This window comes from Pleurodeles waltl, chromosome 9 (genome assembly GCF_031143425.1).
Source record: "Pleurodeles waltl isolate 20211129_DDA chromosome 9, aPleWal1.hap1.20221129, whole genome shotgun sequence".
Classification (NCBI taxonomy): Eukaryota; Metazoa; Chordata; class Amphibia; order Caudata; family Salamandridae; genus Pleurodeles; species Pleurodeles waltl.
The window spans coordinates 587,712,656-587,725,647 of record NC_090448.1 but is presented as its reverse complement, the minus strand read 5'-3'; positions in this window follow the sequence as shown (position 1 = coordinate 587,725,647).

Sequence of the window (12,992 nt, the reverse complement as noted above, 5' to 3'; positions counted from 1 at the left end):
GTCTGACAGAGGTACCAACTTCATGTCAGCATACCTAAAGCACATGTGGAATGAGTGTGGAGTGACTTATAAATTCACTACACCATACCATCCCCAAACTAATGGCTTGGTTGAGAGATTCAACAAGACATTAAAAGGCATGATCATGGGGCTCCCAGAAAAGCTCAAAAGGAGATGGGATGTCCTCTTGCCATGTCTGCTTTTCGCTTACAGAGAGGTGCCACAGAAGGGAGTAGGATTCTCACCCTTTGAACTTCTGTTTGGTCATCCTGTAAGGGGACCACTTGCCCTTGTTAAAGAAGGCTGGGAGAGACCTCTCCATGAGCCTAAACAGGACATAGTGGACTATGTACTTGGCCTTCGCTCTAGAATGGCAGAGTACATGGAAAAGGCAACCAAAAACCTTGAGGCCAGCCAACAGCTCCAGAAGTTTTGGTATGACCAAAAGGCTGCACTGGTTGAGTTCCAACCAGGGCAGAAAGTCTGGGTTCTGGAGCCTGTGGCTCCCAGGGCACTCCAGGACAAATGGAGTGGCCCTTACCCAGTGCTAGAAAGGAAGAGTCAGGTCACCTACCTGGTGGACCTGGGCACAAGCAGGAGCCCCAAGAGGGTGATCCATGTGAACCGCCTTAAGCTCTTCCATGACAGGGCTGATGTGAATCTGTTGATGGTAACAGATGAGGATCAGGAAGCAGAGAGTGAACCTCTCCCTGATCTTCTGTCATCAGACCCAAAAGATGGCACAGTAGATGGAGTGATCTACTCAGACACCCTCTCTGGCCAACAGCAAGCTGATTGTAGGAGAGTCCTACAACAGTTTCCTGAACTCTTCTCCTTAACCCCTGGTCAGACCCACCTGTGTACCCATGATGTGGACACAGGAGACAGCATGCCTGTCAAGAACAAAATCTTTAGGCAGTCTGACCATGTTAAGGAAAGCATCAAGGTGGAAGTCCACAAGATGCTGGAATTGGGAGTAATTGAGCGCTCTGACAGCCCCTGGGCTAGCCCAGTGGTCTTAGTCCCCAAACCTCACACCAAAGATGGAAAGAAAGAGATGAGGTTTTGTGTGGACTACAGAGGGCTCAATTCTGTCACCAAGACAGATGCCCATCCAATTCCAAGAGCTGATGAGCTCATTGATAAATTAGGTGCTGCCAAATTTCTAAGTACCTTTGACTTGACAGCAGGGTACTGGCAAATAAAAATGGCACCTGGAGCAAAAGAAAAGACAGCATTCTCCACACCTGATGGGCATTATCAGTTTACTGTTATGCCCTTTGGTTTAAAGAATGCCCCTGCCACCTTCCAAAGGTTGGTGAATCAAGTCCTTGCTGGCTTGGAGTCCTTTAGCACAGCTTATCTTGATGATATTGCTGTCTTTAGCTCCACCTGGCAGGATCACCTGGTCCACCTGAGGAAGGTTTTGAAGGCTCTGCAATCTGCAGGCCTCTCTATCAAGGCATCCAAATGCCAGATAGGGCAGTGAACTGTGGTTTACTTGGGACACCTTGTAGGTGGAGGCCAAGTTCAGCCACTCCAACCCAAGATCCAGACTATTCTGGACTGGGTAGCTCCAAAAACCCAGACTCAAGTCAGGGCATTCCTTGGCTTGACTGGGTACTACAGGAGGTTTGTGAAGGGATATGGATCCATTGTGACAGCCCTCACTGAACTCACCTCCAAGAAAATGCCCAAGAAAGTAAACTGGACTGTGGAATGCCAACAGGCCTTTGACACCCTGAAACAGGCAATGTGCTCAGCACCAGTTCTCAAAGCTCCAGATTATTCTAAGCAGTTCATTGTGCAGACTGATGCCTCTGAACATGGGATAGGGGCAGTTTTGTCCCAAACAAATGATGATGGCCTTGACCAGCCTGTTGCTTTCATTAGCAGGAGGTTACTCCCCAGGGAGCAGCGTTGGAGTGCCATTGAGAGGGAGGCCTTTGCTGTGGTTTGGTCCCTGAAGAAGCTGAGACCATACCTCTTTGGGACTCACTTCCTAGTTCAAACTGACCACAGACCTCTCAAATGGCTGATGCAAATGAAAGGTGAAAATCCTAAACTGTTGAGGTGGTCCATCTCCCTACAGGGAATGGACTTTATAGTGGAACACAGACCTGGGACTGCCCATGCCAATGCAGATGGCCTTTCCAGGTTCTTCCACTTAGAAAATGAAGACTCTCTTGGGAAAGGTTAGTCTCATCCTCTTTCGTTTGGGGGGGGGTTGTGTAAGGAAATACCTCCTTGGCATGGTTGCCCCCTGACTTTTTGCCTTTGCTGATGCTATGTTTACAATTGAAAGTGTGCTGAGGCCTGCTAACCAGGCCCCAGCACCAGTGTTCTTTCCCTAACCTGTACTTTTGTATCCACAATTGGCAGACCCTGGCATCCAGATAAGTCCCTTGTAACTGGTACTTCTAGTACCAAGGGCCCTGATGCCAAGGAAGGTCTCTAAGGGCTGCAGCATGTCTTATGCCACCCTGGAGACCTCTCACTCAGCACAGACACACTGCTTGCCAGCTTGTGTGTGCTAGTGAGGACAAAACGAGTAAGTCGACATGGCACTCCCCTCAGGGTGCCATGCCAGCCTCTCACTGCCTATGCAGTATAGGTAAGACACCCCTCTAGCAGGCCTTACAGCCCTAAGGCAGGGTGCACTATACCATAGGTGAGGGTACCAGTGCATGAGCATGGTACCCCTACAGTGTCTAAACAAAACCTTAGACATTGTAAGTGCAGGGTAGCCATAAGAGTATATGGTCTGGGAGTTTGTCAAACACGAACTCCACAGCACCATAATGGCTACACTGAAAACTGGGAAGTTTGGTATCAAACTTCTCAGCACAATAAATGCACACTGATGCCAGTGTACATTTTATTGAGAAATACACCACAGAGGGCACCTTAGAGGTGCCCCCTGAAACTTAACCGACTATCTGTGTAGGCTGACTAGTTTTAGCAGCCTGCCACAAACCAAGACATGTTGCTGGCCACATGGGGAGAGTGCCTTTGTCACTCTGAGGCCAGTAACAAAGCCTGCACTGGGTGGAGATGCTAACACCTCTCCCAGGCAGGAATTGTCACACCTGGCGGTGAGCCTCAAAGGCTCACCTCCTTTGTGCCAACCCAGCAGGACACTCCAGCTAGTGGAGTTGCCCGCCCCCTCCGGCCAGGCCCCACTTTTGGCGGCAAGGCCGGAGAAAATAATGAGAAAAACAAGGAGGAGTCACTGGCCAGTCAGGACAGCCCCTAAGGTGTCCTGAGCTGAGGTGACTCTGACTTTTAGAAATCCTCCATCTTGCAGATGGAGGATTCCCCCAATAGGGTTAGGATTGTGACCCCCTCCCCTTGGGAGGAGGCACAAAGAGGGTGTACCCACCCTCAGGGCTAGTAGCCATTGGCTACTAACCCCCCAGACCTAAACACGCCCTTAAATTTAGTATTTAAGGGCTACCCTGAACCCTAGAAAATTAGATTCCTGCAACTACAAGAAGAAGGACTGCCTAGCTGAAAACCCCTGCAGCGGAAGACCAGAAGACGACAACTGCCTTGGCTCCAGAAACTCACCGGCCTGTCTCCTGCCTTCCAAAGATCCTGCTCCAGCGACGCCTTCCAAAGGGACCAGCGACCTCGACATCCTCTGAGGACTGCCCCTGCTTCGAAAAGACAAGAAACTCCCGAGGACAGCGGACCTGCTCCAAGAAAAGCTGCAACTTTGTTTCCAGCAGCTTTAAAGAACCCTGCAAGCTCCCCGCAAGAAGCGTGAGACTTGCAACACGGCACCCGGCGACCCCGACTCGGCTGGTGGAGATCCGACACCTCAGGAGGGACCCCAGGACTACTCTGATACTGTGAGTACCAAAACCTGTCCCCCCTGAGCCCCCACAGCGCCGCCTGCAGAGGGAATCCCGAGGCTTCCCCTGACCGCGACTCTTTGAACCTAAAGTCCCGACGCCTGGGAGAGACCCTGCACCCGCAGCCCCCAGGACCTGAAGGACCGGACTTTCACTGGAGAAGTGACCCCCAGGAGTCCCTCTCCCTTGCCCAAGTGGAGGTTTCCCCGAGGAATCCCCCCCTTGCCTGCCTGCAGCGCTGAAGAGATCCCGAGATCTCTCATAGACTAACATTGCGAACCCGACGCTTGTTTCTACACTGCACCCGGCCGCCCCCGCGCCGCTGAGGGTGAAATTTCTGTGTGGACTTGTGTCCCCCCCGGTGCCCTACAAAACCCCCCTGGTCTGCCCTCCGAAGACGCGGGTACTTATCTGCAAGCAGACCGGAACCGGGGCACCCCCTTCTCTCCATTCTAGCCTATGTGTTTTGGGCACCACTTTGAACTCTGCACCTGACCGGCCCTGAGCTGCTGGTGTGGTGACTTTGGGGTTGCTCTGAACCCCCAACGGTGGGCTACCTTGGACCCAGAACTAAGCCCTGTAAGTGTCTTACTTACCTGGTTAACCTAACAAATACTTACCTCCCCTAGGAACTGTGAAAATTGCACTGTGTCCACTTTTGAAACAGCTATTTGTGAATAACTAGAAAAGTATACATGCAATTTTGATGATTTGAAGTTCCTAAAGTACTTACCTGCAATACCTTTCGAATGAGATATTACATGTAGAATTTGAACCTGTGGTTCTTAAAATAAACTAAGAAAAGATATTTTTCTATACAAAAACCTATTGGCTGGATTTGTCTCTGAGTGTGTGTACCTCATTTATTGTCTATGTGTATGTACAACAAATGCTTAACACTACTCCTTGGATAAGCCTACTGCTCGACCACACTACCACAAAATAGAGCATTAGTATTATCTATTTTTACCACTATTTTACCTCTAAGGGGAACCCTTGGACTCTGTGCATGCTATTCCTTACTTTGAAATAGCACATACAGAGCCAACTTCCTACACAAGTGCACTTTGTTTTCACTTTCTATGACCTTTTCTGTAAACACTGCTGTAATTCTTGCTATCTCCTCGCATTTGCTGTTCATTCAAAGACTGAGATCAAATCTCAGATGCTGTTTCATGAGGGCGCCTGTTTCCTTTTGACTATCTTTTGACCATCTGCCACAATGTAATTACAATTGTTAAAAAATGGTTTTGCATCAGAAAGAAAGCTCCACTTCTGTACATGCCTGCAAATTTTTTAATGATCACTTCAGATGTGATTGAATGGCATATCTTGTACCTGAATCCATTTGGGCCATACTGAAGACTTGTGTTCTATATTTTTGAATGCTGTTCTATGTTGTTTCTTAAACTGGAATATCCCACTTTGTGCTTTGGCTTCAAACACACAACTCTTCCTGCATTGCACTGGTGGCCGGGGTGTGCAACACTCTGTCCTTGGTGACTTGACTCCCTGAGATGTCTCCCCGTGCTATTGGTCAGTCTGGCCTCTCTCATGTACATGTAGCACTCTCTGTCCTGTTAGTGAGGAGGGCAGAAACCACACAGGTTTCGCCTTCTCACTCACTTGTGATGCTTCCTGCTGTCCAAACTTCCTCTCCTCCTTTGCACCCATGCTCCCCTCCCTCCTCAGCTCTGCTCGGCCCCCATAAGACAAATGCAGAGCTGCAACTTGGAAACTTTTTTAAAGCCCTCTTTCAGACTGCGACCCACAGAAATAAACTTTCAGGAGGCTTTAGAACTTCTCCAGAAGGAGTGAGGAAGGTGCCACCAGGCAGACCTTTAAAGAGCACACAGACAGGTCTAAAGTAGAGCGGCTCCTCCGGTGCCACAGTTGGCCGGTGGCAAAACTTTCTCTAACTTGTCTGTGAGCAGCACTACGGTGTTGACATGTGTGCCACATCACCTGAGATCCATGCCATTCCTGTGGTGGCATGCACCTGCCTCAGCCTCATTGAGTGCCTTTGTGCTTGAGGTGAAACTTGGAAGCATGTCTATGTGCAGCAGTAATTACCTGTTGGACTCTTGTCTGGTTAGGACTGCGGGATACTTGAAAAAAATGAGTGGAAAAACAGACAGCGGATGTCGGTCTGGATTAATTTTTCTTTCAGTTACCTGTGGAATCATCAATCAAGTTTTATTCAGTATACGAGAGGTTCACTGAAATTCCGTGCGTGGCCACTTTTAATGGGACTGTCTGTCTGAGCATCATTGCTCCATTTTTTCTATGGAAGCTCTGTCAGGATATACAAAGGCATATTGCTGCACAAAGACACTGACTTTCACGTCACCATTTTGTTTATATATATCACTTAGAGATAGTTCAGAGGATTGTGCACAGGTTGCATATGTCTGCGTATGAGTGTCACCTACAGCTTACACGTTCCATTCCTATCTCAACAGGCTGACTCCACCTCTCTTCTTTAAAGGTCAACACAATGTACACCCACCCTTAAGATACTTAATAATAATTAAATATGCACCTCACACATCCCTTGAACTTATGGTGTGACCAGGGCTGACACTATACCCTTGTGGTGATTTCAACACCATGGCTAAGTAAAGTCTAAGGGATCAGTCGTCTTCTTGGGATGATGTAGAATTTGAGGTGGGTGAGGTGTAATTACAGTTATTAAAAAAGGTTTTGCATCTGAAAGGGAGCTCTATTTCTGTACAGGCTTACAAATCTTGTAATTACTGTGTCAGATTTGCTGTACATTCAAAGAATGAGTTCAAATGTCAGACACTGTTTTCCAAGAGTGCCTGTTCCGTTCCCAAACTCCCCCTCCGGCTTCGCAGCTTGACCTCTCCCTCTACCAACTCCCTAATTGCTGCTTGCCCCTCCTTACTTGTTTAACTCCTTGTCTGTAAGAGGCGAGTTTGACTCCTTGTTTGTACATGCAAGAGAGCAAGTTTGCAGAGGACTGTATTTGTAGGGTCAGAGGGTACGAGCTGCAGTTGTTACTGGCCAGACCAGCCTCGGTAAAAGTATCTAAAGTATCTGGAAACAAAACGCAACTAAATTTCAGTTTGTGAAAGCATCCCATAATAGGTGTAAGATCCTTTATTTTGCAGAATACCTTTGTGTGTTTGCTAACTTGATGATACCTTACGAGTGCAGTGTAAATGAATGAGGGTTTGTGTTCCACAGTCGACAAAGGTTCTCTGGCCTCCACCGCTCTCTCCAGCGCCACCAGAAAAACCTGGTTGGCGGGGTAGGTGAAGTATCAGGATACCCTGGTGGTGATGGACGCCTTGTCCTCAGCCGGCCACGTACACCCGCTCGATGGTCACGTGATCACCGTGCAATGCTATATATTGGCTGGCTTTCAAGTACTCCACCTGGATGTTGGCTTCCCCACAGAAGGTGAAGTTGTCTGTGAAGGCAGTGAAGAGCAGTTTGTAGTGCACGGGCTGCATGTGAGTGGGCAGTGCGGCTGGGCCCTGGGCTGCTTGTCGTCTGCCCCCTCGGCGGTCCTTGTGCCAGGAAGCAGGTCACCCTCGGGTGCCTCCTGCTGCTACTTGAAGAGCGCAGCCTCATGCAAGTTGCTGTTGCCAAGCTTGCTGCTGCTTCCAATCCCTAGGCTCTGGCCACTGATCCCGCACTCCTCTAAGCACAGTGTGAATTGAAATGAGGCTTTTATTTCACAGTCGACAAAGCTTCTCTAATGTGAGCCTCGTCTACAGAGAGGTGCGACCCTCTCTTGGTGCCCTATCCCAGGCCCTTCTTGTCTGCTTCTGGGATGGGAGTGCTGCAGTCTCTTCTGTAAACCGCACCATCCACCCCGATCATCTCCTCCCATATCCTGGTGCAGTAGTGTTGGTGCTTTTCTGTTACTGTGGGAGCTAGCGGCTATGCCGTTTTGAGACCCAGAGGAATCACTGCGGTTCATCTGGCATCCCCAAGGGGAGGAAAGTAGTGCAATGGCGTGAGTGTCAGATGTATAAAGTTTCTCAAATTCTACCAATCGATCTGTAAATTCTACACGCATCTCAATCAGAGCGCTCCAAATAGAAGCTTTACTGCAAACTGGCTTTTTAATCTAGTTAGTCGGCCTGCTACAGGTTCGCTTCATGTTCACGAGCCTGCTTAGCATGTCGGTGCTACATTTCTATCTACTTGGCTGAGCTGCTACACTTCTTTGCCCAGAGGTTTTTATGACTCGATGTGCTTATATCTATATTATTGCGCAACGAGGCTTCTGCACTCACAGCCAATGTGCATCAAACAAACGTATCTTTTGGTGAGAGGTCACTGCTCGAATCGTGTATTCATCATAGCGGGATACTGGCCTGGCCTGAAGGGGTACCATGTAAAAGATACGTTATTATCAAAATGATCAAATTCCTGGTACCTGATGATACGTGCAAGTTACCCACTCGCACAGTGTAACCGTAAAAATAGCATTACACTTTCCGCTTCTGCTGAGCTGTGTGGGGGGAAATCCAATATCGAAGATCTTTGCAAGCTCTTCTTGTTGATTTAAAGTCATCCCTAATTAACATGTTATGCGTGTTAATGGCCTTCCATTTCAGGCACAGTGCTTCACAGATGCAACTGTCACATTTTCAGATGGGTGTCTCACTTTACATCTTCTTTTTGGAGTGACTGGACCAATTTTTGGTGAATGCTTTTTTGCCGATCCTGTTATCGACTCCCCCCCCCCCCCATTCACCAACAACCTGACCTCCCGTTCACCATCCACACCCTCAACCCCCTCCGGTTCAACATCCTCACCCGATTGCTAAAGGCAATAGCCCACCCATAAGCGAGACTTATTGGCTTTGCCAATGCTTGTTAGTAAACAAGGCTTTGCATCAAAAACCATAGATGGTTTTATGAGAATGCCCATGTATAACCCATGAAATGTACCCTTGACACAAAGCATTGCTTAGCTCTACTTTGTGTTATGTTAGGTAACTTTTCCAAAGCAAATTAGGTTGTGTGTTGGAAAGTAATTCCAGCACAACAATTTGTCCTGGGTTTGCATCACTTTATTGTGGTGCAAACCTGCTGAAAAAAAATTAGCAAATTTCCCCTTGAGTCTTTGCACATTTGCAGACTTTCTTATTCTGTGAGCATACTGAATTACATTTTATAATTTTCCTACATATTCACAGTGCTTTCACTCCCAGGCTGGGACCTCATACAGCTATAAACACAAGTCACTAGTCCCTAGTGCACCAGCTGGTTATACATGCAGATCTCCGAAGTTATCATATTAATTTAGAGGTGCGTGAGCCACTTAACACTCAAGCAGACTCGAGCCTGATGCCTAGCCCTGGCTCATATCGGTGTCCCATTGGAACCTCGAGCCACCCTCAGTCTACCCTCATATACATAAAGGTAAAAACAAAACCTTAACATTTGATGAAAAAGGAGAGACAAATAAATATGAATTTAGTGGCTGAACTGTACAGAGTCAAACCAGAAAACCTGAATTAATAATGGCTTCCCCACTTAACCAAATTGTGTGATCTTAGGCAAATGTTTCATTTTACCCATCTTCCTTTTTCAGTATTTCATATGAAAGCACCTCTAAATATGTGAATTTGTAGTGAATCCTAGTTTGTTTTAATGGGATAACAGGAGTTAGCTTAGCCTCTGGCTTGCAGACTCATGCCCCGTCGCCTAGTGAATTGTAACCTATTTAGCTTGCTCTGTCTTAGCCCATTTAATTATTTAATTCATCTAAGATGGCTGCCTTGTTTATAGTTAGGCCACTTGTTATGTTTTGAATTATCAGTGCCACCGCGCTAAGGCATCAAGATCCAGCAATAAAGACAAACAAACAGTAGGTGTTCACACTTAGGGATTTTCCCTCTCGATACTTTCGAGGGATAGTTTATAATAATTGCTGTCCCAAGCATGTCTGTTATCTATTGTTTGGGAACACACCTACGTCAGGGGTCCTGGTAGAACTGTATAAATACATCGCACTTTAGACAGATAATCAGAGGGATTCCGACCAGAGGGCATCACCACCATCGCTGATACCGATGCTGCACGTCGTCTTGACGCTGACCTAGTCTTCGTGTCCCTGCGGAGTCTGAGATAGAGACCTCATTCCAAGGTAACAAGGGTTGGGGGCTCCTCTCATGGACATGGCATTGGCAGATTAGGTTTAGCAAACCCAGCTATCCTTTAGGTAGGAGGCTAAGCCTATCACATTAGGGTATTAGGGCCTATTACATCTCGTATGTCTTTTACATGCATTGCAAGATGGTGGGGGTCTTTGTAATAATGACTCTCGTCTTCACAATTCTGTTTCTTGAATTATTCATTATCCTAATCATTGCAGCCCATGCAACATATCGCAAACTGCAGTTGTGTTAAATAAAAACTATTGAAACTTTACTGCATCTTTGTCATTGCCTGTGTTTGTATGAGACATGATATATCTGTGAGAAAGGGGTAATCTCCGTTTAACCACAACACTCCCTGAGATGTCTTATTCTCGAGTCCATGCGTAAAGGCTGCCACAAATCACCTTTTACTATTGTGTTTCTGGTGAGGTGCTGCTAGTGAGCCAGTAAGGTTGGGATAACAGTTGCGATTTGTTGTAGGATAGGCATAGTCACCAATAAGCAAAAGTACTATCGTCCTTTAACCAGCAGTCTTGCCTAGAGCAAGAGTCCAAACTACGACAAGTTCAGAGTACCAGCTGTATAAAACATCTTGGCCTTCATTATGACATTGGCGGTAAATCCCACTTACCGCCACACTGACTGCCACCAATTTACCGCTGCGGCAGTGGATATCAGTTCACCATATTATGACACACATACACCAATCCCTCACTATTCAGAAAAATACACAAATCCGCTACACCCAAGGTCAGAGATAAACTGGCGGTATCAAAACCCACACCGTGAAGCTAACAGAACAACGCCCACCACATTATGACCCAAGAATCACCATGGCGGACATTCAATGGCGGTAAACCATTGGCAGTACAAACCGCCGCACTCAAAATACACACACACACATATAAAACAACACCACATAGGACAATTGAAACAACACATACCTGACAACCATACACACACCACACCCACACACCCACACCACTATAAAACACACACCCCCATTACCACCAACCCTTTATGAATACAAACCATTGGCACAAGACAGACACCAAGACCACAGACAAAACCAGAGCCACACACTACTTACACCAATACACCACTCATGCACCCAACATCACACACCCCAACACATCACCCTACACACCCTCACCTACACACCTCACATAACACCCATGGCTCCACAAAGACACCCCCTATTCACAGAGGAGGAGCTAAGGGTCATTGTGGAGGAAATCATCAGGGTAGAGCCATGGATATTTGGAGCACAGGTGCAGCAGATATCGATAGCTAGGAAGGTGGAGCTATGGCAGAGAATCGTAGACAGGGTCAACGCTGTGGGACAGCACCCAAAAACTAGGGATGACATCAGCAAGAGGTGGAACGACCTATGGGGGAAGGTACGTTCCATTGCAGCAAGACACCAACTCGCTGTACAGAGGATTGGCGGTGGACCCCAACCTGTTCCCCTACAATTAACAGCATAGGAGGAGCAAGTCTGGGCAATCATGCATCCTGAGGGCCTGGCGGGAGTAGGAGGAGGACTGGACTCTCTACTACTACCACCCCCCCACTGCATGCCATCACATACCCCCACACTCACTCCCATCACTCCACCACTTCCCACACACCCCACCATCACATCTCACTTATCCCAATGCCAAGCCCTGTATGCCATACCAATGGATGGACACCACTCACAGACCTGCATGGACACCTATCACTAAAGCATGCACAATAGAGAGAATCAGCTAACCCACCATATACCAACTTACACAACTGAAAGCTGCCAGGGCAAAGACAACCATAGAGGGAAAGCCACGGATGCCCAATATGTCAGACACAGAAACAATAACACAGCATTAACATCCCCACAGGTACCCCAGCCAATGTCAGTGGAGAGGAGGTGCCAGCAATATTCAGTCCCCCAACAGAAGAGGCCCACAGTGATGACAGCAACTCTGGTCTTCTGGATCTGGATAATCAATCTGGCCCATGAGGGACATCTGGACAGCCGGTTACCCAGGCCCAGTCACACACCACCACAGAGCCTCCCCCATCAGTAAACACCACTACAGTACCCACCCAGCATACCCACACCTCTGTCTCCAGGACACGTCAATCAGCAGTGTGTCCACCGCTACAGGGACCCCAGGCCACACCTCATACCCAAGACAATCAGGGACCTGGGGTTAGTGGCAGTGGGAACACTGTTCAGGGGACAGAGGCACAGGCCAACAGGGAAAATGGGAGGACTGCTGTGCACCATGGGGAGGACAGGCCCAGGGACCTGACTCTCCAGGTGGCACTTGCAGAGATCCTGGGAGCATATCAACATTCCCAGGACACAATGGGCCAGATCCTGGACAATGTGCAGGAGAACAGGTGGCTGCAGGAGGGACAGTTCCAGGGGATCAGGGAGGACTTGCAGGCCATTAACAACACCCTGGTCTCCATTGCAGGGGTGCTGGCAGACATTTCCAACATTAAGCGGGAGCCAGTCTCACACCAGCGGGCCACTGCCACTAGCCAGATATCTGATCAGCCTTCCACCTCCGCTGCCGCTAGTAGCCAGGAGACCCCATCACAGAACAAACAGGCCACCAGCACCCGTCCCCCTGAAGAAGGTGAACCACCCCGCAAATGTTCCCTGTGATCCAGACAGAAGCCAGAGACACTTGCCAAGACCCCCACCAGGAAATGAGACTCTCCTGATTGTCACCCTTCTGTCTTACTCTGTCACCCTGTCCACCTTGAATTGGCATTGTTCCCCTTCCTATGCCCCCTTGGACAATGCACCTGTGCTACAAATAGACTGGAACTATACCCTGGACTTTCCTCCATCATCACCTCATCCCATTGCACTTGCTCCTCCATATTTTGGCACTTCAATCAACACCCTTGGGAAAAAAAAGAAGTATGGAGTATGTCAATTTTTTTAAAGTATGTATACATTGCAATAGGTGCAGACATTGCAATTCAACTGTAC